The 23,729-nt window shown below is 46.0% G+C and overlaps 1 protein-coding gene across 2 annotated transcripts in view; it reads left to right on the top strand.

Moving 5' to 3' along the window:
- The window catches only part of TLCD4 (TLC domain containing 4), an 89,976-nt gene that overhangs the window by 29,238 nt on the left and 37,009 nt on the right, over positions 1–23,729 (top strand). The window lies entirely within an intron of this gene.

Here is a 23,729-nt window from a genome sequence, read left to right as displayed (position 1 = left end):
AGCAACGGCCAAGCTGTCGCTATGGGTCTCGCACCAAAGGGGGCGTGCTGTCAATGGTGAGTAACAGCACGCCCCCGTTGGTAGGCGTGCCGGGGGCGTTGCTGCCCAGACGGAGGCGTTCCCACTAGTGATGTCAGTGGGAGTGCTTTTGGCTCTGATAGAGCCAAAGCACTCCTGGGCTTGCGGCAGCGAGACCCTACCGCAGGGTCTCGTCGCAAGCCCAATGGTCGCGATGGTCTTGACCATCGCGACCATCTTTTTGGGCACTCGCATAAGCTGTGGGTGGTCACCCACAGCTATGCGAGCGGCCAGGAGGCCGCTCCAATTTTAGGTAGGAGGGCCCTGATTCAGAGCAAGCGCTCTTGTCAGAGCGTCCGGCTCTGAATCAGGCCCTGATTCCCAGAGTTAAGTTACAAATACTTAAATGCAATATTATATGGCCTAAATCTGGGGCATGCTTGGACTTGTAGTTCTGCAACTGCTTGCGAGGCACAAATTGCCTACCACTGATCTTAAGCTGCATATACACGTAAAGATTTTCTGTCCAACTATCCAACTAGTTGATTGGTTGGAATGAAAATCTGGTAACGTATGGGAGTAAATGATGATCAGCAATTTGCTCCTAAATGCCAGAAAACAGATGAAAATGGTCGTTCAGACAAGTTTGTTAAATGTTTGATCTAAACAATTTGTTCAAACAACAGTTTTTGTCCATTTTCCGGTGTTTGAGAGCAAATTGCTGATTGTCATTTACTTTCATTCCTTACCAGATTTTCATTCCAACCAATCAACTAGTTGGATGGTTGGACAGAAAATCTTTACATGTGTATGCAGCTTAAGGATTCCTTCGTGTCACAACAAAACGCACGTGTGTCTGTATTGAGATAAAGATAATTGTATAGCAGGCTTCACATGCTTGGCTCAGTTTTAATTACTTTAACTGTCGTCCTAGTACTCTTTGCACACTGTGGGTCTCATTCAGACCCGCTCGCGAGCGCTGTACGCTTGCAAGCGGGTCGATGTTGCCCATATGCGCATGCGCACGACGGAGGCGCCTCCGTCATGTGCATGCGCGAGACCCGACTAACGACGGGGTAGCCGTTGTTATGGGTCTCGCACCAAAGGGGGCGTGCTGTCGATGGTGAGTGACAGCACGCCCCCTTTGGTGGGCGTGCCGGGGGCGTGGCTGCCCAGACGGAGGCGTTCCCATGGGAACGCCTACCGTCTGGGTCCGGCCCCACTGACATCACTAGTGATGTCAGTGGGAGTGATTTTGGCTCTGATAGAGCCAAAATCACTCCAGGGCTTGCAGTCACCGAGACCCTCGTCGCAAGCCCGATGGTCGCGTTGGTCTTGACCATCGCGACCATCATCATGGACGCTCGCATAAGCTGTGGGTGGTAACCCACAGCTATGCGAGCGTCCAAAAGGCCGGTTCGCCAAAAAAAAAAACACGCCCTGATTCAGACCGGGCGCTCATTCAGAGCGTACGGCTCTGAATCAGACTGCTCCACAGCCACCAATCAGCTCATTTTAGGCATGACACAGGTCCCGTAATTTATACCCATATTCCACTGCTGTAATAACCCGGGTTATTGCCGGGTCTACCTGGGTTGTGGTTCAGTGGAAAAGGGTCCATTAAAAATAACCCTGGTCAAGTGACCTGGAAATCCAACACGGGTAGCTACCAGGGATGGACCCGGGTAATGGTGCAGTACAATTATGCACAAGCTAGTAATGCAAATGTTAGGAAATGTGGCCCTGATTCAGAGCTGAACGCTCTGAGCAGAACGCTCGCTCTGAATCAGGGCCGTCCTATTTAAATGTGGAGCGGCCTTATGGACGCTCGCATAACTGTGGGTTACCACCCACAGCTTATGCGAGCGTCCATGATGATGGTCGCGATGGTCAAGACCATCGCGACCATCGGCTTGTGACGAGACCCTGCGGTAGGGTCTCGCTGCCGCAAGCCCTGGAGTGATTTTGGCTCTATCAGAGCCAAAGTCACTCCCACTGACGTCATTACTGATGTCAGTGGGGCCGGACTCAGACGGTAGGCGTTCCCATGGGAACGCCTCCGTCTGGCTGCGACGCCCCCGGAACGCCCACCAAAGGGGGCGTGCTGTCAGTCACCATCGACAGCACGCCCCCTTTGGTGCGAGACCCCGAGCAACGTATTTCTCGTCGCTCACCGGGTCTCGCGCATGCGCACGACAGAGCTCCCTCCGTCGTGCGCATGCGCATTCTCACAACATCGACCCGCTAGCGAGCGAACTTTGCTCGCGAGCGGGTCTGAATGACCCCCAGTGTTCAGTAGATTCATGACTTGCAAGCACCACGACAGTGCAGTGACATCCGATCAGTCTGCTGACTAACAGGATAACCAGCAGAGGCTTTGCTCAACTTGCTATAACATAAACAGCACAGCTATGTAATAAATGTAACTATTTTGGGAGGAACCTCTTTACTGTATCCCACAGCTTAATGGACATTGGGACGTTAAATATTTACTAATTTACCCGCTAATATTTATATATATATATTGAAAGTACTAAAGTAAATTAACACTTAGGGCCTGTTTCGGCACGCAGCCTCAATGCGAATATATGCTTATGATTGCAATCGCAATGCCGTCGCAGCCTAACATAAGTACGCCCACTTTACTTTACACACATCTGTAATACATCGGTAACTTCAAGTACCATAGCAGCCTCACGGTCTGACCTTACTCAGAAATTGGTAACCTCATCGCACGCAGTGAAAGCCCAAGCTGCGTATGGCATCGCAATTGGTAATTTATGCACGCCCCTGCAACGGCGTTCAAATGCACTGGCCACGCCTGCGTTTCGCCAACCACCTCCCGTCACCACCCAAACAGTGCTTCCTGTCAATCACGCTGCGATGGTTTTGCGTAGTCACTGCGTAGTCCTGATAGCAGTGGAGTCTTTGCAAACTGCGATGCATGCGCAAAATGCAACAACCGGCCAATTGTGTGCGTAATCGCAGTTGCGATCAGTAGAGAATCAGACCCTTAACCACTCTTTATGCATTTCTTTTTTTTTAACATTGCTTATAGTTATGTATATTTTATTCTTTTCTATTACATTTAGACTTAAGTACCCTATGTGTTGTGTACTACAGTCTGAGGACTTACAGTAGGCAAAAAACACCCCAAATTCCTTTGACCAAAATGTATAATAAACAGACAAAACTTTGCATGTATGTGATGTTAGACACTTTTATGTTTTAAAGAACACTATTGTAATATATGTTTTGTTTTGTCCACCCTGAAGAACTTTAGGCAAATATTGACTGCTCTTGAAAATTGTGCTGTGTGCAAATTCCACTGAGAGAAAAACAGATTTAAAAGCATCTCAATGTGTGTCCTATTCTCTGGGCATGATTGAATACGCAAACCTATACAGAACCAATCTGAACATGCTTTATGCTTTATTTGACATTTATTTGACATATGTTGTTCACCTGCCTTATGGTGGGCATACACGGCCAGATAAAATGCCTGTCAGACCGACAGACATTTTATCTGGCCGGCTGCCAGACGCAGATGTCGCCAGCATACACTGTGAGATTTCTCTCACAGTGTATTCGGCAGACATCCGCGCTCCTCCCCTGGGGGAGGAGACATTTCCCTGTTCCTTCCGAAGGAACACAGGAAATGTCTGTCTGTCGGCCGCGGCTGGGCATACACTGCCCGATGCGGCCGACAGTTTACCGGGAAATATCGCATCGGACGGGAATGCTGGACAATCCGGCATGCCCGACCGATCAATATTTAGCCCTCGGTCGCCCCCCCACACGCTACAATTATCGGGCGATCCGCCGATATCAGGCGGATCGCTCCGATAATTGTAGCGTGTATGGCCAGCATTAGCATTAACCCTCATACCCCTTTTACACTGGCCAAATAGCCCAGGTTATTGCCGTGTCAACCCAGGTCACGGCTCAGTGTAGATGGGTCCCGAAAAATAACCCGGGTTCAGTGACCCGGCAATCCAACCTGGGTAGCGAGTAGGGTTGGACCTGGGAAGGGGATGTAGTTATAGTCCTGGCGGTCGGCATGCTGGCACTCAGAATGCCAGCGCCAGAATACTGACACCAGTCAAAATTCCGACGCCAGCATCCCAATGGTAAGTATTGGGGTTAGGGGAGGGTTAGGTTAGGCTGCAGGGTGGAGAGGGTTAGGGGTAGGCTGTGGGGGAGGAGGGTTAGGTTTAGGCCCCGGTTGGGGGGGGATGGGTTAGGCTGCGGGGAGGGAGGGTTAGGTTTACCGGTAGGGTTAGGGCACCTACCGGCAAGCGTCGATATTTTAACTCAGTCGGGATTCTAAGCACCGGGATCCTGAGTGCCGGCATACCGTACCCAACCGTCGGGAAGGACCCGGGTTATGGGGCAGTGTGAACGGGTGACCCGGGTCATCCGACCCTGGTCCTGTTTACTGCATGGGAACAGTAGGCTCACCGTCACTTGGAGATGATGTCATCTCCAAGCGCCAGAGAAAAGTTAACACTGCACCCATTTGCAGTGTGAACGGCCTGACCTAGGAATAACCCGGGTCGGAGATGCAATGTGAATGTAGACTGTCCCAGGTTGGAACCGTGTTCCAAATCCTGAGTCAGACCCGGCATTTTAGTGTAAAAGGGTTATTATTCTTATTTTTGCCCTATATAACTTCTTCTTGAATGACCACATTTAGGGCCTCATTCAGAGGCGGTCGTAGGATGCAAGCGGTCGCTCAGAAACAGGGCGGCCGCTTGCATCCTGAACGGCCGCCTCCATGTCGGTCGTTAGGCTGTGGGTTAACACCCACAGCTCTAACGAACGCTAAGGGAGATGGTCACGATGGTCAAGACCATCGCGACCATCGGGGCTTACGACGAGACCCTAGGGTAGGGTCTCGTCAACCTTAAGCCCCAGGGAGCTTCCTGCTCTGTTTGAGCAGGAAGCTCCCCACTGACATCACTGATAATGTCAGTGGGGACGCCCACAAAACGGCCAGCGTTCCGAAAGGAACGCCTCCGTTTGGCCGGGCACGCCCCCTGCCCGCCCAGCAAACGGAGCGAGCTGTCAATCAACATCGACAGCTCGCTCCGTCTGCTTCGAGCCCGCTAACGACGGGTGATCCGTCGTTAGCGGGGGCTCGCGCATGCCCTGTGGACCAACATCGAGTGCTCGCGACCGACTCTGAATAAGGTCCTTAGTTTCTTAATCAGCTCATTCCTCATACCTAGGGGGCGATTCAGTTCTCCGTGATGTGCTTCCAGGATGGTCGCGAAGGCACTCCATATTTCCTCGCATCACGTAAAGTACACAGGAAAGTTATCAAAAATTATTTATCCTAATAAGCGAAAATGTGCACAGCCGGATTTCATAGGCGCATATTGCAGAGAACTGAATACCCCTTCCCCCCCAAAAAAAATGTTACAGGTTTCAAAGTATAAACTCATAAATATGTGCCAGTTTTGTTGGCATTTGAAACGGTTCACAATTTTTTGTCGCATTTTTAGTTTAGGAGGACAAGGAGGCCCTGATCACTGGTTTAATTCATTCAGTATCAGAACTGGCAAATATTACCATAAAAAAAAGAAGCAAATAAGCGTTATATGTAACCCTATTACACCTGTTTCCAAATGGATAAATCAATTAACAGGAATTTTAATTATAGGCTCTCTGTAATTAGTTGCCTTTCTTGAAGGCTTCAGGTGAAAATGTGTTACCTGTAGAAACTTCCTTCTGGGCCTCGGGCTTTCTACAATGACACAGACGTGTTACGACTTTGTATACCTATGTTATTTCTCCCTAATATCCAGGTTTACAGTTATTACACCATTTATGGACCTTTCTTCTAATATGAAATTTGCAATTTGCACAGGTAATTTAAACTTAAAATATAGGTTTGCTGCAGTTAACTGAGGGCCTGATTCACTACGGATTGCAATACTGCGATAGCAAGCTAATCCACTGCGATTGCATGCAACTTACATCAGGACGCCCACTTTACTATCCGCACATCCGTAATACTTAGCAGAATAGCGAAACCATCGGTACAATCGAGTTACGACGGACCCATACGCACATTTGCACAAGCCCAGACCTTACTCGGACATTGCTAACAGCCACGCCTGCTATCAGACCTCACACTACGTAGGCTATTGCAGTGGATAATTTATGCACGCCCCTGAAACGGCGTGCGAACGCATTGGCATGCCTGCGTTCAGCCGACCCCCCCCCCCCCCGTCACCACACTCAAAGGGGGCTTCCTGTCAATCACAATACGATGGGTCTACGTAGCCTCTGGGATTGCAGACCCGATCGCAGTGGCTGGTTCGTGCAAGCGCACTGCGATACATATGCAGAATGCAACAATCGGCAGATTGCGTGCGTATTAGCAACTGCGATCTTTGCTGAATCAGGCCCTGTATTTTCTGGATGAATCAGGTGAATGTGTGTTAGCTGTCCCAACCTCTTGTAGATCACATGTGTACAGTACAATTTCCTGTATCTATAATATTCTATAACACTTACAGACTCTAGTGAACATACTGTGTTGTACATTTTAAGACAAAATATATTTTACTAGCACGCTAACTTCAAGAAATATAGACAGTGGGATGTAATGCGGCCGCCGGTCTCAATCCTGACACTACAATCCCGGCAGGGGATTTAACATAGGCGTCGAAATACCGACGCCTATGTTAATCTCGATGCCGGGACCCCGACAGGACGCCGGACCGATCGTCCAGCACTGGAGGTAAGTAGAGATGTAGCCGGGATGGGGGGGTTAGGTTTAGGGACCTCCCGTGGGGATTTAGGGTTAGGCACTCCCCCGGAGAGGGTTAGGGTTAGGCTAGGTAAAGAGGGGGTTAGGTTTAGGCACTAGGGGGGCGAGGGTAGTGACCCGCCGGGAGGGTTAGGTTTAGGGAGCGAGGAGGGGGGGGGATTAGGTTTAGGCACTAACGGGGGGTAGGTTAGAGTTAGGTACTAGGGGGGGAGGTTAGGGATAGTACCCCTAAAGGAGGGTTAGGGTTGGGGGGGGGAGGGGAGGGTTAGATTACTTACCTCTGCTGTCGGGATTTCCTCCGCGTCGGGCTAGCGCTGTTGGGATTTGAACCTGCGGCTACACAGCCGTCGGCATTTCAATCCCATTCCATAGACAGTATATATAGGGAGAGGTTCAACTAGCGGCGAGGTTACGTCAGAACCTCTCATGCTAATTCAACAAGGGCTATGTGGCTCATTTCTGCTTGTACCCCATAAAGGTGCTGTTAATACTAGCAAGGTTTTTATACTAGTAACCTGGTTTGTGTAGGCGCTTAATGAAATTTCGCCCATAACATCTTCATACTACACTTATCATATAATGAAGTCCAACATAGAAGCTACAGAAGCAAAGAAATGCTCACAGAGCAGCTTCCATTCTCCATTGTTTTGTTATATATATCTGTGACAGTGACAGTCATTATATGTATTACGTTTTTTTTTGTGTATGCTACTTCCCTCTTTTTAGTTATTCCAGCTAGGTACAGATTTTGCTGGGGAGCAGAACAAACCATGTTGCACTGCAAGACACTGTTACGGAGCTGAGCGTACGCCCTACGGGGAGCCTATCTTGCGTGAATTTGCTCTGCACATGTGACAAAATGGACACTCACGAGTACGGGCAATGTCATACATGTTGCAGTTGCATCTACATTTGCAAGTGTGCGTGTGACCCTGCAAATGTGTCCTATGCAGACCTGGACGTAGACAATAAGCCGTATATTTTTCGCCTGCTATAGGTCAGATGCAAGTAGCTGCTGCTGATAACTTGTAATAAACCAGGTGCATATGTGCAGCCTATGTACTTTCAACTACACATCAGGCCCCATAATGGCCAGCTCTGTTTTTATGCTGCATTGTAGAGATGGACTCGGCTGCATCCTCTCATAACTCTAAATCACACCGTGCATTTAATTTTTACATTTCACCCCCTGCAGCATAAAAAGGAGTAAGACGAGCGCAGAACTCAGACTTTTTAACACACTCACACCAATCTGTGTATCCACTTGTGTACGAAGATGTCATTGCAAACACGAGAGCGAACTTAACGTACTGGTTGATGCACAACTGCACATGGTCCAATACGCACACAGTATAATTGCACCTGGGCTGCGAAGTAACTTTGCAGTTGCATATTTCCAACGACAGTAGAGCATAGCAGGTGCATGGACACACACACCACACTTGTCTGTATGGTCATATTTTTGGGGATTGACTTGGCCATTGCATAACAGTCCACTTATTAGCCTTAAAAAACTCTTTGGTTGCTTTTGCAGTATGCTTCGGGTCAATGTCCATCTGCACTGTGAAGCGCCGTCCAATGAGTTCTGAAGCATTTGACTGAATATGAGCATATAATATTGCCCGAAACACTTCAGAATTATTTCTACTGCTTTTGTCAGCAGTCACATCAACAATAAATACAAGGGAACCAGTTCCATTGGCAGTCATACATGCCCACGCCATGACACTACCACCACCATGCTTCACTGATGAGGTGGTATGTTTTGGATCATGAGCAGTTCCTTTCCTTCTCCATACTCTTCTCTTCCCATCACTCTGGTACAAGTTGATCTTTGTCTCATCTGTCCATAGGATGTTGTTCCAGAACTGTAATGGCTTTTTTAGATGTTGTTTGGCAAACTCCAATCTGGTCTTCCTGTTTTTGTGGCTCACCAATGGTTTACATCTTGTGGTGAACCCTCTATATTCACTCTTGTGAAATCTTCTCTTGATTGTTGACTTTGACACATATACACCTACCTCCTGGAGAGTGTTCTTGATTTGGCCAACTGTTGTGAAGGGGTTTTTCTTCACCAGGGAAATAATTCTTCTGTCATCCACCACAGTTGTTTTCCGTGGTCTTCCGGGTCTTTTGGTGTTGCTGAGTTCTCCGGTGCGTTCTTTCTTTTTAAGAATGTTCCAAACAGTTGATTTGGCCACACCTAATGTGTTTGCTATCTCTCTGATGGGTTTGTTTTGATTTTTCAGCCTAATGATGGCTTACTTCACTGATAGTGACAGCTCTTTGGATCTCATATTGAGAGTCGACAGCAACTGATTCCAAATGCAAATGTCACACCTAGAATCAACTCCAGACCTTTTACCTGCTTAATTGATAATGAAATAACGAGGGAATAGCCCACACCTGTCCATGAAATAGCTTTTGAGTTGAAAGTCCCATTACTTTTGGCCCCTTAAAAAGTGGGAGGCACATATAGAAACCATTGTAATTCCTACACCGTTCACCTGATTTGGATGTAATTACCCTCAAATTAAATCTGAAAGTCTGCAGTTAAAGCACATTATGTTTGTTTCATTTCAAAGCCATTGTGGTGGTGAATAGAGGCCAAAATATGAAAATTCTGTCAATGTCCCAATATTTATGCACGTGACTGTATATATATATATATATATATATTTATTGAAAGTACTAAAGTAAATTAACACTTAGGGCCTGTTTCGGCACGCAGTCTCACTGCGAATATATGCTTGTGATTGCAATCGGAATGCCGTCGCAGCCTAACATAAGTACGCTCACTTTACCTTACACACATCCGTAATACATCGGTAACTTCAAGTACCATCGCAGCCTCACGGTCTGACCGTACTCAGAAATTGGTAACCTCATCGCACGCAGTGAAAGCCCAAGCTGCGTATGGCATCGCAATTGGTAATTTATGCACGCCCCTGCAACGGCGTTCAAATGCACTGGCACGCCTGCGTTTCGCAAACCACCTCCCGGCACCACCCCCAAACAGTGCTTCCTGTCAATCACGCTGCGATGGTTTTGCGTAGTCACTGCGTAGTCCTGATCACAGTGGAGTCTTTGCAAACTGCGATGCATGCGCAAAATGCAACAACCGGCCGATTGTGTGCGTAATCGCAGTTGCGATCAGTAGAGAATCAGGCCCTTAAACACTCTTTATGCATTTCTTTTTTTTTACATTGCTTATAGTTATGTATATTTTATTCTTTACTATTACATTTAGACTTAAGTACCCTATGTGTTGTGTACTACAGTCTGAGGACTTACAGTAGGCAAAAAACACGCCAAATTCCTTTGACCAAAATGTATAATAAACAGACAAAACTTTGCATGTATGTGATGTTAGACACTTTTATGTTTTAAAGAACACTATTGTAATATATGTTTTGTTTTGTCCACCCTGAAGAACTTTAGGAAAATATTGACTGCTCTTGAAAATTGTGCTGTGTGCAAATTCCACTGAGAGAAAAACAGATTTAAAAGCATCTTAATGTATGTCCTATTCTCTGGGCATGAATGAATACGCAAACCTATACAGAACCAATCTGAACATGCTTTATGCTTTATTTGACATCTGTTTGACATATGTTGTCCACCTGCCTTAGCATTAACCCTCATACCCCTTTTACACTGGCCAAATAGCCCAGGTTATTGCTGTGTCAACCCAGGTCACGGTCGGGATGCTTTGGGAAGTGTAAAAGCAGGTATGCCCAGCCTCCACTTCCCTTACCACTGCCTCCACTCCTCTTACCACAGCCTCCACTCCCCATACCACAGCCTCCACTCCCCTTACCACAGCCTCCACTCCCCATACCACATCCTCCACTCCTCTTACCACAGCCTCCACTCCCCATACCACAGCCTCCAGTCCCCTTACCACAGCCTCCACTCCCCATACCACAGCCTCCACTCCCCTTACCACAGCCAACACGTCCGTTACCACAGCCTATACTCCCCTTACCACAGCCTCCACGTCCCTTACCACAGCCTCCACTCCCCTTACCACAGCCTCCACTACCCTTACCACAGCCTACACTCACCTTACCACAGCCTCCACGTCCCTTACCACAGCCTCCACTCCCCTTTCCACAGCCTCCACTCCCCTTTCCACAGCCTCCACTACCCTTACCACAGCCTGTTCCTTGAAAAATGGAAAAACCAATTAACAGGAATTTTAATTATAGGTTCTCTGTAATTAGTTGCCTTTCTTCAAGGCTTCAGGTGAAAATGTGTTACCTGTCTAAACTTCCTTCTGGGCCTCGGGCTTTCTACAATGACACAGACGTGTTACGACTTTGTATACCTATGTTATTTTTCCCTAATATCTAGGTTTACAGTTATTACACCATTTATGGACCTTTCTTCTAATATGAAATTTGCAATTTGCACAGGTAATTTAAACTTAAAATATAGGTTTGCTGCAGTTAACTGAGGGCCTGATTCACTACGGATTGCAATACTGCGATAGCAAGCTAATCCACTGCGATTGCATGCAGTACAATTATGCACAAGCTAGTAATGTAAATGTTAGGAAATGTGTTCAGTAGATTCATGACTTGCAAGCACCACGACAGTGCAGTGACATTCGATCAGTCTGCTGACTAACAGGATAACCAGCAGAGGCTTCGCTCAACTTGCTATAACATAAACAGCACAGCTATGTAATAAATGTAAATATTTCGGGAGGAACCTCTTTACTGTATCCCACAGCTTAATAGACATTGTGACTCATTTGTGACCTCTGCAAAGGAAATGACAGGTAAAGGTCCACATTTCTCATCCATAGCAGCATTTTATAAATGTTTTAATTATATTTGTATATTTAAATAATAGAACATAGACAAGTGTAATTAATATATTAGTGATTTGTGTAACTCATAGCAAACAGTCAGGGTTGGATGGGTATGGGATGCCGACACACGAGATCCTGACGGTCAAAATCCTGACGCTGGCATGCCGACAGGGTTAGGATACCGCCACCTGTCAGTAAGTATCCTAACCCTCTCCCTACCATAACCCTCTCCCTACCATAACCCTCCCTCCCCAGTGTCTGAACCTAGCCTCCCCTCTTAGTGCCTAAACCTAACCTCCCCGCACCCTAAACCTAACCCTCTCCCCCTAATGCCTCACCCTCCCCCTAATGCCTAATCCTAACCCTCCCACAACCCCACTACTTATATTCGGGATGCCAACGGTCGGGATTCTGACAGGTGTCGGGATTCCGGCACCGGTATTCTGAGCTCCGGCATCCCCTGTGTCGGGAGATTGAACGTATCCCGTCAGGCTTGCTTACATTTTTTAACCTGTGTTTGAAAAATAGACACATCAGGTTGCCATGAGTTACAGCATTTCTTTGTGCAAATGGCCCCTTGTTTTTAAGCGTAACTCCATTAAAAAATTATGTTGCCTAATGCTGGACATACACGGCCAGATAAAATGTCTGTCAGACTGACAGACACTTTATCTGGCAGCCTGCCAGCCGCAGATTTCGCCGGCATACACTGTGAGATTTCTCTCACAGTGTATCAGCCCAACATCCGCGCTCCGCCCCCGGGGAGGAGACATTTCCCTGTTCCTTCCGTAGGAAGGAACACAGGAAATGTCTGTCTGTCGACCGCGGCTGGGCATACACTGCCCGATGCTGCCGACAGTTTACTGGTAAATATCGCATCGGACGGGCATGCTGCACAATCCGGAATGCCCGACCGAGCAATATTTAACCCTCGGTCGCCCCCCGAAACGCTACAATTATCGGGGCGATCCGTTTGATATCGAATATCAAACGGATCGCCCCAATAATTGTAGTATGTATGGCCAGCATATGCAAAATTGTCATGCATGACCGAAAACTTATTAAAACATCTGATACTTTAAATTGAACTTCTGCCTGAAGCTGCGTGCTCAACGCCTGATTCAGAGATGGAATCAATGCCAATATTGTTGCAGAATGAGCGATTGTTTGTTATTGCACATGCGCGAATGCCCCACTGCGCACCCGCAGCGATTACATTGGATTTTCTGTCGTACATAGGAGAGTGACAGGTAGTCAGGCGTGTCCGACCCTTTAAACGCTGTTTCATGGGCGTGCATAAAGTAGCCATTGTGATCGCCTTAGCAGCATGAGAGCTCTCTGCGTGTCAGGAGAGCTGCAGTGTTTGCTGCTGGTGAGACTTGCCGTACATGTTGCGTGACTGCCTGCTGTGCATCTATATTACCGATATTTATGTTGTTGCACGTCATCGGACCGATATGAGAAGGCAGCAGTGGGCGTCCCTATGCTCAGCCAAGCTTTGGAAGGCATTAGCATATTATAGCAACTGCGATCCGTAAGAGATTGCAGTTGCGAATACATTAACATCCGTCTCTGAATCAGGCCCTCAATACGTACAAACACGATGTTGTTGCTGCTATTTGACAGCTTGTTCAAAATTCTAATTTTGGTAACGGTATGCAGTCACATTGTCATCATAATGTGAACACCAGAATGTCGACAGTTATGACGTTGATATCTGGAAAATTTCGAAAAGGAAAAGTTGACATAGTGAAAATGTGAACTTTAGGGTTAAGGTTAGGGTTAGCGTAAGGGATACCTTTGAAATGTATCGTCGTCATCATGACCATGTTGACATTTAAGGTCGGTATGCATGACGTATCGCACTCGCGATGCGAAGCAATCCAACGATCATTGCATGCATGCCTGCGTTGTTAATGTCGGCATGCATAACGATCCCCGTAAAGGACCGCTCTGTTGGCAAGAGCGGCCCTTTGCGGTGGAGTGACCTCTGGGTCTATGACCCAGAAGCCCCTCCGGCGTCCTTCTGCGCATGTACAGAAGGACACACGTGCCATGGGAGGTGCTGGGAGGGATCCGATTGGATCCCTCTATCAGCACTTGGCAGAGAGAAGCCCTTAGGCTTCTATGGGTAACGCCATCGCACTCCGGGGCTTGGTGCATATGAAGAATGCGGTCAAACCAGCATTTTCGGGGTTTGACCGCATTTTTACTCTTGATGCATCTCGCCCTTAAACAGTTTCGACATGTTAAATGTTGACAGGATGAATATATTGACTTGTTAAATAATGTCGACATTATCACCATGTGTACATTATAATTGTCGACATTGCCAACGCCGACATAATATACCACTTTTTAACAACATTGTTAACCTTGAAAACAGACTGTGTCCTGCGTTGGTTGTTTCCATAGATGCTGGGGAGTGACAGTCTTTAACCGAGCCATCAGATGTCAGCAACAGAGTATATTTTAAACAGGTGACTTCAAGCCAATGACATATTTAAAGTAAGATGAGTTACCCCAGTAAGTTTTAGTACCCAGCATAATGATTTTAATTAGGCAACATAAATTTTAGTATACTTATCCTTTAAATAAGTCCCTGCTTGTAATGATAGGCCATGCAGTTACTCTTTGCACTGACAGCTGATGCAGCAAAGGAACCTACTGCTATTTTTTTTCTAATAGGTCTTGTTACATCAGCTATAGGTTAATTTTAAGGTTCAGTAAACCTTAATGTTTCATGTGCATGTGTATTTGAAACATTGCATATACTGCTTATCACTCCTCAGTGCTAAAGGACTATTGATCCCTAGATTACCTGACAAATGTGCTTTCATGTGACTTCTTGGCATGCATCCGATCATAAGCACCTGAGATGATCAGTACTATCGTTGTGTGTGAATGAATCTTCAACTTTAGATACAAATGGACCTATTTATTAACATCTGGCAATAGGGCTGGTTTCCCATTGACGCTTATCACAGTAATAGAGAACCACCTATTACCATAATTTATAAACATCTGAGCAATACCCAGCACTTTACCGGGCCTGTCACAGGGGATATGCGGATTCGCCGGACCAGCCTAACTGGTTCATGCATGTGTAGAAGACCAAGTAGACAAGAATTGGGCTTTCAGTTCCACTAGTTGGAAAAAAAAATATGGCAAAAATTTGTTTAAAAATAGAATATAAATATACAAATGTAAAATATTTAAAAATAATTATCATGTGAAAAATTATTTATTTCAATAATAAAGTTTTTTTTTCATTGAATTTCTTTTGCTGTCGACATCTTAAGATAACAGTTGAAGGATTGCATGATTCTTGTTAAATAATTGTGGAGAAGTTTTTGCCAGCGAGATCCAGCAAATATATAATCACCAGTGAAAGTATTGCTATCACCGGCAATGACTCTTTTCCTAGAAAGGACTTTTCTAGTTTGAACAAAGAGTTAGGAGCAGGGGTGTATCTATAATGGGTGCAGGTTGTGCTGTGCACATGGGTCAAAGGAGGCCCGCAACGCACACCCTACACCCATTTATTCAATACTCCGGAGTCCCGCATTGGCGGTATCGGCGCTGTACAAATCACAGGCAATATTTTCCCGGCTTTTTGTGCATACGTAGCAGGGAAATCTCCAGGAAAATGGCTGTTGCGCCATTTCCCCAGTGACTTGCGCATGCACAGAAGACTCTGGCACAGCTCTAGAGTCTAGTAGTGCCCAGAGTCTACTGCTGCACGCACTGCACTGCCTGCTGCCGGGTAGAGAGAAATGGGGCCCCGGACAGAGACTGCAAATTGCGGAAATGTGCAGCTGAGGAGCAGGCCACAATATCACAGTCTGGGAGTCTGGTTTGCTCTATTGAGAGTTCTGGAGAGCTCAGTGAAATTCGCTTGTATGACTAATATAAAAGAGCATATTTACTCCTACCTAGACACACCATTTATTTATTTCTTACCAGTTATTTATATAGCGCACACATATTCCACAGCGCTTTACAGAGAGAATATTTGGCCATTCACATCAGTCCCTGCCCCAGTGGAGCTTATAATCTATATTCCCTACCACATGCTCACACACATACACACTTTGGCTAATTTTTTTTTTTGTTTGGAGCCAGTTAACCTACCAGTATATTTTTGGAGTGTGGGAGGAAACCAGAGCAAACCCATGCAAGCACAGGGAAAATATACAAACTCCACACAGTTAGGGCTGTAATGGTAACCGAACCCATGACCTCAGTGCTGGGAGGCAGTAATGCTAACCATTACACCATCTGTGCTGCCCAATTTATATTTTGGTTCATGCAGAGAAAACACTTTCTCATATAGCACATAAATACTGGACTAAATTTACACTGCAATTTAGATGTAAGCTAGGACACTCCCTCTCCCAACCCTAAACATGTCCATACATTTTAATTATGTCCCATCTGAAGTGCAACATGATTTAGCTCCTTTATTACCTAGTTCTTAATTCTAAAAGAGGCCCTATGTATGTGGATCTATTTAATGTTGACCTCGTATGCAACCTTCATCTGTTAAAATAGCATTAGTACATGTGACTAGTGGTAGATTTAACCTACAGACTGCGGGGCTGCAGCCCCCCCCCCCAGTAAAATCCAACACCTAGTGTTCATTCTAGGCAGGAGCGTTTCTAGAGAGGAGGGGGCCCGTGTGCAGTCTCCGACACGGCCCCCTCCGCTCTGGCCGGCAGCGCACTGAGCTGTGCGTGGCCAGCGCCGGAGTTATAGACTCTGGGCACTAGAGTGCGCCCAAAGGCTATAGAGATTGCGCTGGTCACCAGGAAAATGGCCGTGGCGGCCATTTTCCAGTCGTTTTTACAGTGTCGGACCCCCGCTGTGACGTGGGACTCCGGAGAGGTAAGTAATTCAATGTGTGCAGGGTGTGCAGTGCGAGGTCCCCCCGGACCCATGTTCCCCGCACACCCTGCACCCATTATGGATACGCCCCTGATTCTAGGGTGGGCAGGGGATAGGGCGGCAATCAGGGAAGAGCACTCCTCTGTGTGCGTCCAAAAAAGGGGCGTGGTCACTGGAAAAGGGGCATGCCCTTGAGACACTTCGCTGATGGCATTAAATGATGTAATTGGCTGATGCTAGTGCAACCCCATTGAATAAACATTGGTGCATAGAAAAACATGTTCTAACCTGTATCAACCTGATTCTGCCATTTTTCTAGTGCAGTTAAAAAAAATGGGTTACACGATGGCGCAGTACTACTAAACGTCAGCAACAATTGTTTCAATAATAATTTCCTATTATTTAGTGATGTTTTATAATGGAACATTAAAATAGCCCTGTTTGATGAAGCAGCCTTTGCATCAATCAAGATCCCTTCAAGCATTAAATATGTAATTACAGTTCTCCTCCACATAAATAGGATACTCTGCAGAAAGCATCATATCTAAACTCCCATGTTTCACTTTGACAGTGATGGACAGGGCTGTATTCTACTGTTTTCATATTCTCTTTGATGCACAGCAGTTTGATAGAATGATGCATTGGTGGTATCCCTCTTCATAAAAGTAAATGTAGCGATAAAGCGACACATAAAAGGAAATTAGTGCTTGCGCAGTAAATGAAAAGGTATTATAATAATAAGCCTGAAAACGGTTGTCGGTGTTCCTCTACTTCTTTACTTTACATGACTTCACTGCGCTTGCACACTTTGGGCCTGAGTCTGACCCAATGGCGATGTCAGATGCAGTGGAGCGCTGTTTTTCATCTGCACATGCTACTGAGTTGCACTGTGCATCCGTCCTATCGTTTGTGCAGAGTTGCAGTACAGATTTGCATGCACGGTAGCAGAAGTGTATTGGAGACGTAGGCGGCGTTCCTGGGCGGTAACGGGAGAGACTAATCAGACACACGGAGATGTTGCGCCTTATGGGAGTGTGGAGAGCGTGTCACTGATAGTGTATGCATTCAGAGATGCAGAACGCTCACACGGGAGGCCATATTCAGGCGGATAATCTGCACCTGCCATAGGGCTGGAGCAAGTTTCAATGGTGCGTCTAAAGACACACCAAAGCGTATATGAGCCCTTGTACATTCATACCCACGGCTGTACACCAGGGAAGGGCTTTGTAGCTGCATTAGCATAAAGTTTCAGACGCCAATGTGGCAAAAGACGGCGGCACAAACTCGGCTGCGTCCCGCTCAGTATCAGGCCCTTTAAGTTGAGTGAATGTACAATTCATTATTTGCAGGAGCAGTGGATACTATTGTTTTTTCTCTGCATGTTACCGTAGAGTTGTGGCACCTATTGCATTCATTGCAAGGTCAGTGATGGCCAGGTCTCCCCACTATCTGCACACTTGCAGGGAACAGCAGTTGAGCAGGACTCCCATTAGCTTGAAAACATGGAGCCAGTACAAGTCCATTTTGCTGACAGGTCTTGAGACTTTTAGCACTATGGATGCTCCGACCCTAGCCGAGCGTACATATCTATAGGCGATACTTGGGACTGAGTTGTGCGTATACAGAGATATATCCAATATATATAGAGGTAGCAGCCCTGCACTGTGGCAGGAGGAACAACACATGAGGCCTCACTGTTACAGGGGTTACCAGGGAGGTGCTGTAACTGGTTAAGGGTTTTAAAAGAGGGCTTCATTATTTCTTTATTCTTTGCTGTAAACGAGGCTGACCCTATACAAGCAGGACTGGCACTAGGTTGTGTGTTGGTGGGGAGAGCACTTTTCAGCCTGCCAGCCCCTCCCCCCAGCCCCATTGCGCTGTGATGCAGTTTCATCATTACGCAATGGGGGCAGGGCTGACAACAACTGAATAGGGCGCGGGGACTGGGGGTGTGGCCAAATGAGGAAGGCGTAGCCACACCCCATCAGAAATTAAATTGGCACTGCTCGGCAAATCTGCATGGGCCCCCGCCGGGCCTCTCCAACAAGCCAATCAGTACCCTCCCCCTCCTCTTGCTGCCCCTGGCAGAGGGTGAAGTAATGGTGACACAAATCGTATCCTCACACTCCCTATTTCAAGGTCTGTTGGTGTCCAGTCATATTGTGTGATCAGTGCAGGACTCAGATGTGGGCAGTAATGCTCACGCACATGAATAATATGTACTGATGCTTCTCCAGTTTGCTAGAAACAAAAATAGCCCCCCCCCCTTTATTATGTGCTGAATGGAGCGGCGACGTTGGACGCAGTAGAGCAATGTTTTTTATTGGCTGAGCCACATCCTGATGCATCCTGATTTTGTTCGTACAGTGTCACAGAACAATTTTATATGCGTGGTGATAACGGGGGTGGCTAAAAAGACGTACAGAGATGTTGCATCTTATGGGAGTGTCGGAGGCATGTCACAGGCGTGTTGGGGGAACCAGTTCCGTACAAAGAAGCACAGCTGCTGTCATAGGAGTCCGTATTCGGACCTGTCATAGGGCTGGTGGAAGTTTCAATGGTGCGACCGAAGCACCGAGTGGTATTTCAGCATCTACTGCACATTCGGACGCATAGATCTCTGGACAGGGAAAGATTTTGTTTGCGTCATTAGCAGCTGCGTCTGCCCCCGACTAAGTCAGGCCCTAAGTGTCTCAGGCATTTAACATGAGGACTACAGCAGATATCTCTGATATCTCCAAAATCTGCCGCAGTCCCTCCATTTCTGACTACAAAGCAGCCCCCATATGTTTCTGTGGGGGCTGCTACACTGTTGAATTTACCAGCACTGGAATGCGAAGCCCAGATGGCATTAGCACATAATAGTTTTTGGGCTACTCTATCACCTATGATTTTAGAACAAACAGAAGCCCAGGAGAGAACATATTACAATCTGAAGCCAGTCAAAAAATTAGAGGGAACTTTTTTTGGAAATGCCTGGTGTGCAAGTCAATATATAACAGATAAATAAAATAGCCATCTTCATTTCGGTGATCAGGCATCTTTAAAAGGAATGGATTAATATTAGTTAATGCTTGTCTGCTTGTTATCACCTAGTGTCGCAGATGCTGCTGCGCTCTACTTAAACGAGGGTGTAAAGCAGTTCTGTATGCCGGCCAAATGCGTGTTTATAGAATTCACAGCTGATTCCCTGTTGAAGAGTGGATTTAGAGATGCGCCTTCTGTTTTCCATTTCCTGGATAGTGCTTATCGCTGCTGTCAGAATATCAAGCATTTTGTAGTCAAACGGAAACAATGGATTAATCTTCCCTAATGCTTGTCTTAGAATTCAGGTAGATCTTTTCCACTATAGAGGGACTGAGCTACATGTATGGAATGATTCCGCATACAGTATGTAGGTGTGCTTCTCTTGCAATGCATCAATAAAATTTAAAAGTGAGCTACATGTTCTCTGTTGCATTCCTACCTCCATGTCACCCAGTCACGGAAAAGATACCTGAACAAAGAACATACTGTATTTACGTTTATGTTCCACTTATTGTTCTATACATTTTTCCCTCTAAAGCACATTTGCCGAATCCTTAAATTAACTCTTTTAGGGCCTAAATCCGAGGTGGCCGTGGCTGTGACTTTCGGTGGATGCCTGCCTGTTACTTTATGCAAATTTCTCTATAAAGCTCCTCCCTAGTATACATCCGTGCCTATGTGCTAGGACTGAGATGCCCACTTTGACCACCCGTAAACCCTGTAATACCGCCTAGTGCATCTTTAGATGCACCATGGAAACCTTGCACCAGTCCTACTGCAGTTCAGCAGGTACAGATTTTCTGTGTGATTATGGCCTTTAATGAGAACAATTTAGCGTCTTGTACGCAATCACTTTCGTGACACGACCTGCTACCCTCCTATAACACAACCATAAGACGCATCATCTTGAGGGCACGAATCCTGGGAGATGAAAACACTGACAGTGGTCAGTGTTCTCCCCAGAAAATGTTTCCAGCCGGGTGGTATCAAGAAGTAGCCGGGTGGGGCCTTCGCAATAATAAAATGTTTTAAACCCTGACCTTATAATGATTTAAACTTCAAATAACATTTTTATATATTAATTCTCCTCTTATTAGAGGCCCAGTTGTCTGACTATGAAAAGCTGCAAAGTCTGTAGGATCTGGTCCTTTTTATACAGTTCCCAGATACTGTCCCCACTTGCAGGCTCCCAAAGTGCCGGGTGGTGCACCCGCAAAAAACAGCCTGGGGAGAACACTGCCCTCCCTTACCATTCCAGCCTGACGGGTCTCAGGCTCCTCCCCCACTGGCTCAGTCTAAAGTGGCCATTATGCAGTGCCCCATGCAGTTATCCCCATATGCAGTTCCCCCTTGTATTTGTGCCCTTTATACAGTCCCCCTATAGTTTCCCCTTTATACATTGCCCTCTGTAGTTTACCCCTTTATACATTGCTCCCTGTAGTTTTACATTGCCTCCTGTAGTTTTCCCCTTTATACATTTCTCCCTGTAGTTTTCCCCTTTATGCATTGCCTCCTGTAGTTTTGTTTTGCCCCTATGCAGTGCCCCCAGACTGGCCCCTTATGCAGTGTCCCCAGACTCAGACTGGCCCCTTATGCAGTGCCCTCAGACTGGCCCCATATGCAGTGCCCCCAGACGATTCCCAGCCCCAGCCCAGAACTTACCTTAATATGCTGCTCGGCGCTCCCACTCCCGCTGCCTCGCCCTGACTGGATCTAACTAGATCCAGCAGGCGCGCAGGGCAGGCTCCTCTCGTCGCGGGTGACGTCATGACATCACCCACGCAGTGCATCACTGGAAACACTTGTCTCTGAAGCCATCGGAGGCTTCTTTAGCCTCCGGTCGCTTCAGAGGCCAGCGTTCCACAGCAGGAGGCGGAGGGTGACCGGGAATGCGGCCGGGGGAAGTGCCGGGCAGTAGGCTGTTTATGCCGGGCGATGCGCCCGCAGAAAACAGCCTGGGGAGAACACTGGTGGTCTTTAGATCTGAACTGGTCTATAGCACTGGCTGCTGTGCATGTGATTGGAAAGTACCAGGAGTCAACTGTGATCAATCCTCACTGGATAGTTTAGGGGGCTGATGTAGTATGTGGTATACTCTGTTGGGCACAGCAGGGTTGGAATATTATTTAGCGATCAAACCTTTTACATGCTGTTATATTTTACATATGACCACTCTTAAAAAGTTAGATATAATTAATTATTGCCTTTTTTAAAACACAGTGGGGGGTATCCAATTAGCCCCAATAACCCGTTTTTCTCCAAAAAGTTTCCACCATTGAAAACTTTTCTCCAATATATGAAAACTGGAATAGGAATGATCACAAATTTATTTTCACTACCTCTGACCAGGTGATAAGTTGTGCAAAACCCATATTTTTGGCTAAGAATGTCGGGACTTGGTGCAGAACCACTGGGGCACCCTCCTTAATGTCTAATTAATTAGCTTAGTTTGGCCAATAATAACATGTAATTTTTGGGGTGGAAAAGTAAAAAGTGTTGGAAAATGGGTTTAAAATAGTGGGGCAGGTATTTGGGGGGCTGTATGGATGGGACAGGTGTTTTAAACATTGCAGGAGCAACTGATAGGTGTATTTTTAAATATTTTTTAAAATGCTCTATAATGACACAAAAATATACTTACACCCATTTTAATGTACCCCTAATTTAACTACAGCATTTATTTTGCCCCTAAAATATTGCTTTCTATAATTTTTTCACTGTTAGAGAAAAATACATAACAGCCTTTTGACACAATTTAAGAACCCCAAACCCTTGGATTATGGCCACTAACACACTTTTAGACATTACCCTACCTTAGTTTACCTTTTTTGGGGGTACAGGCTGATTTCTCTATTTTCACCTCTACTTATCGCCTGTCATCCGTGCAAGAATTATTATGCAAATTAGTTTTCACCGGTTTTACAATAGGATAGCACGATAAACGGGAGTGCGCAAACATGCGCTAAACTGGAAATTCGGGAGAATGGCCCGAAAAGCTTTCTACGTTGGAAGCATATTGCTACTGTGGCTTATTTGATACCCCCAAAATGTCAAATGTTGTTTTCTTATGATGTTCATCATTCAAAATATGTGTTTATTGCAAAATGGGTGTAAATTTTAAAAAAATTCACTCAAAAATAACATTTACGCAAATGGAAATAAATTACTTAAACAATTCACGAACGCATAAACTGCCCACACAGCCAGTCAGTGTCAGTGCAAACAGCCAATCACAAGCAGTTTATCAGTGCCAGCGACTATCATAACCCCATATTACCCGCCAAGAAATAAAACTTCTTTCCCAGATGTATGTGCGTCTTTTTCCCGGGCTGCATGGGCTCCCAATTGCCCTAACAAGCCCTCGCCATACTTGGCCTACTTTAGAAAGCCCCATCACGCCCTGATCTGCGCTGGTGAATGCAGGCAAAAGTGGCAGGATTACGCTAATCTGAATGGCACATGCGTGCTCACACTATTCTGAGCATACACAGGTGAAGATATGCCATGCCAGCGGGCGTAGCATTACTCTGCATGGTCCCATGTTGGTCGTCACTGCATGTGTGACCATTCATATGTCTAGATAACTTTCAGTAATATATGATGCTCACATCCCTTGCAGTATATCTAACACTGCTCAGTAAAAATCATTAGGGGTAAATTTACTAGAGGTCTAGTTTAATCGATTTCAAATCAATCTAAATCAATCAACATTGATGTGTTTCAGTGTTGCACATTTATTAACACGTAAAAATCGATGTAAAAAAAATATGTATATCATCTGTTAGTAAATGTGTGATTTCGCCCCTGAAACACAATATCGATGTTGATTGATTTAAAATTGATCAGAATCAATCTTTAGTAAATTTACCCCTTGGGGGGGAATTCAGTAACACCGATAATTTTTTGTGTGGAAAAAAACTGGGACTTTTTCGTATTTTTCTTATTTTTTACATTAGGCCAATTCAATTAGAGTCTGTTTTTTTGCACCCGAAAAAGTATCTGGTTTTGGCCGAAGACACATAGAATCCGTGATAAGTTCATGGATATACTGTATGTGTTTTCACTGCCTGATACGCAAAAAGAGATAATTAGTGGGGAAAAAAATATTCTGAGCCTGCTGAGGTCCCGATAAAGCATCCCCAAAAAGTCAGGCTTGTCGACTTTCTGGCTGTCCCTTCCGGGAGGGAGCAGCCGGAT

Source organism: Taudactylus pleione, unplaced genomic scaffold, assembly GCF_031769625.1.
Source record: "Taudactylus pleione unplaced genomic scaffold, aTauple2 ptg000406l, whole genome shotgun sequence".
Taxonomy (NCBI): Eukaryota; Metazoa; Chordata; class Amphibia; order Anura; family Myobatrachidae; genus Taudactylus; species Taudactylus pleione.
Note: the sequence above shows the minus strand (reverse complement) of the source record. Positions and strands in the feature narration are given on the sequence as shown.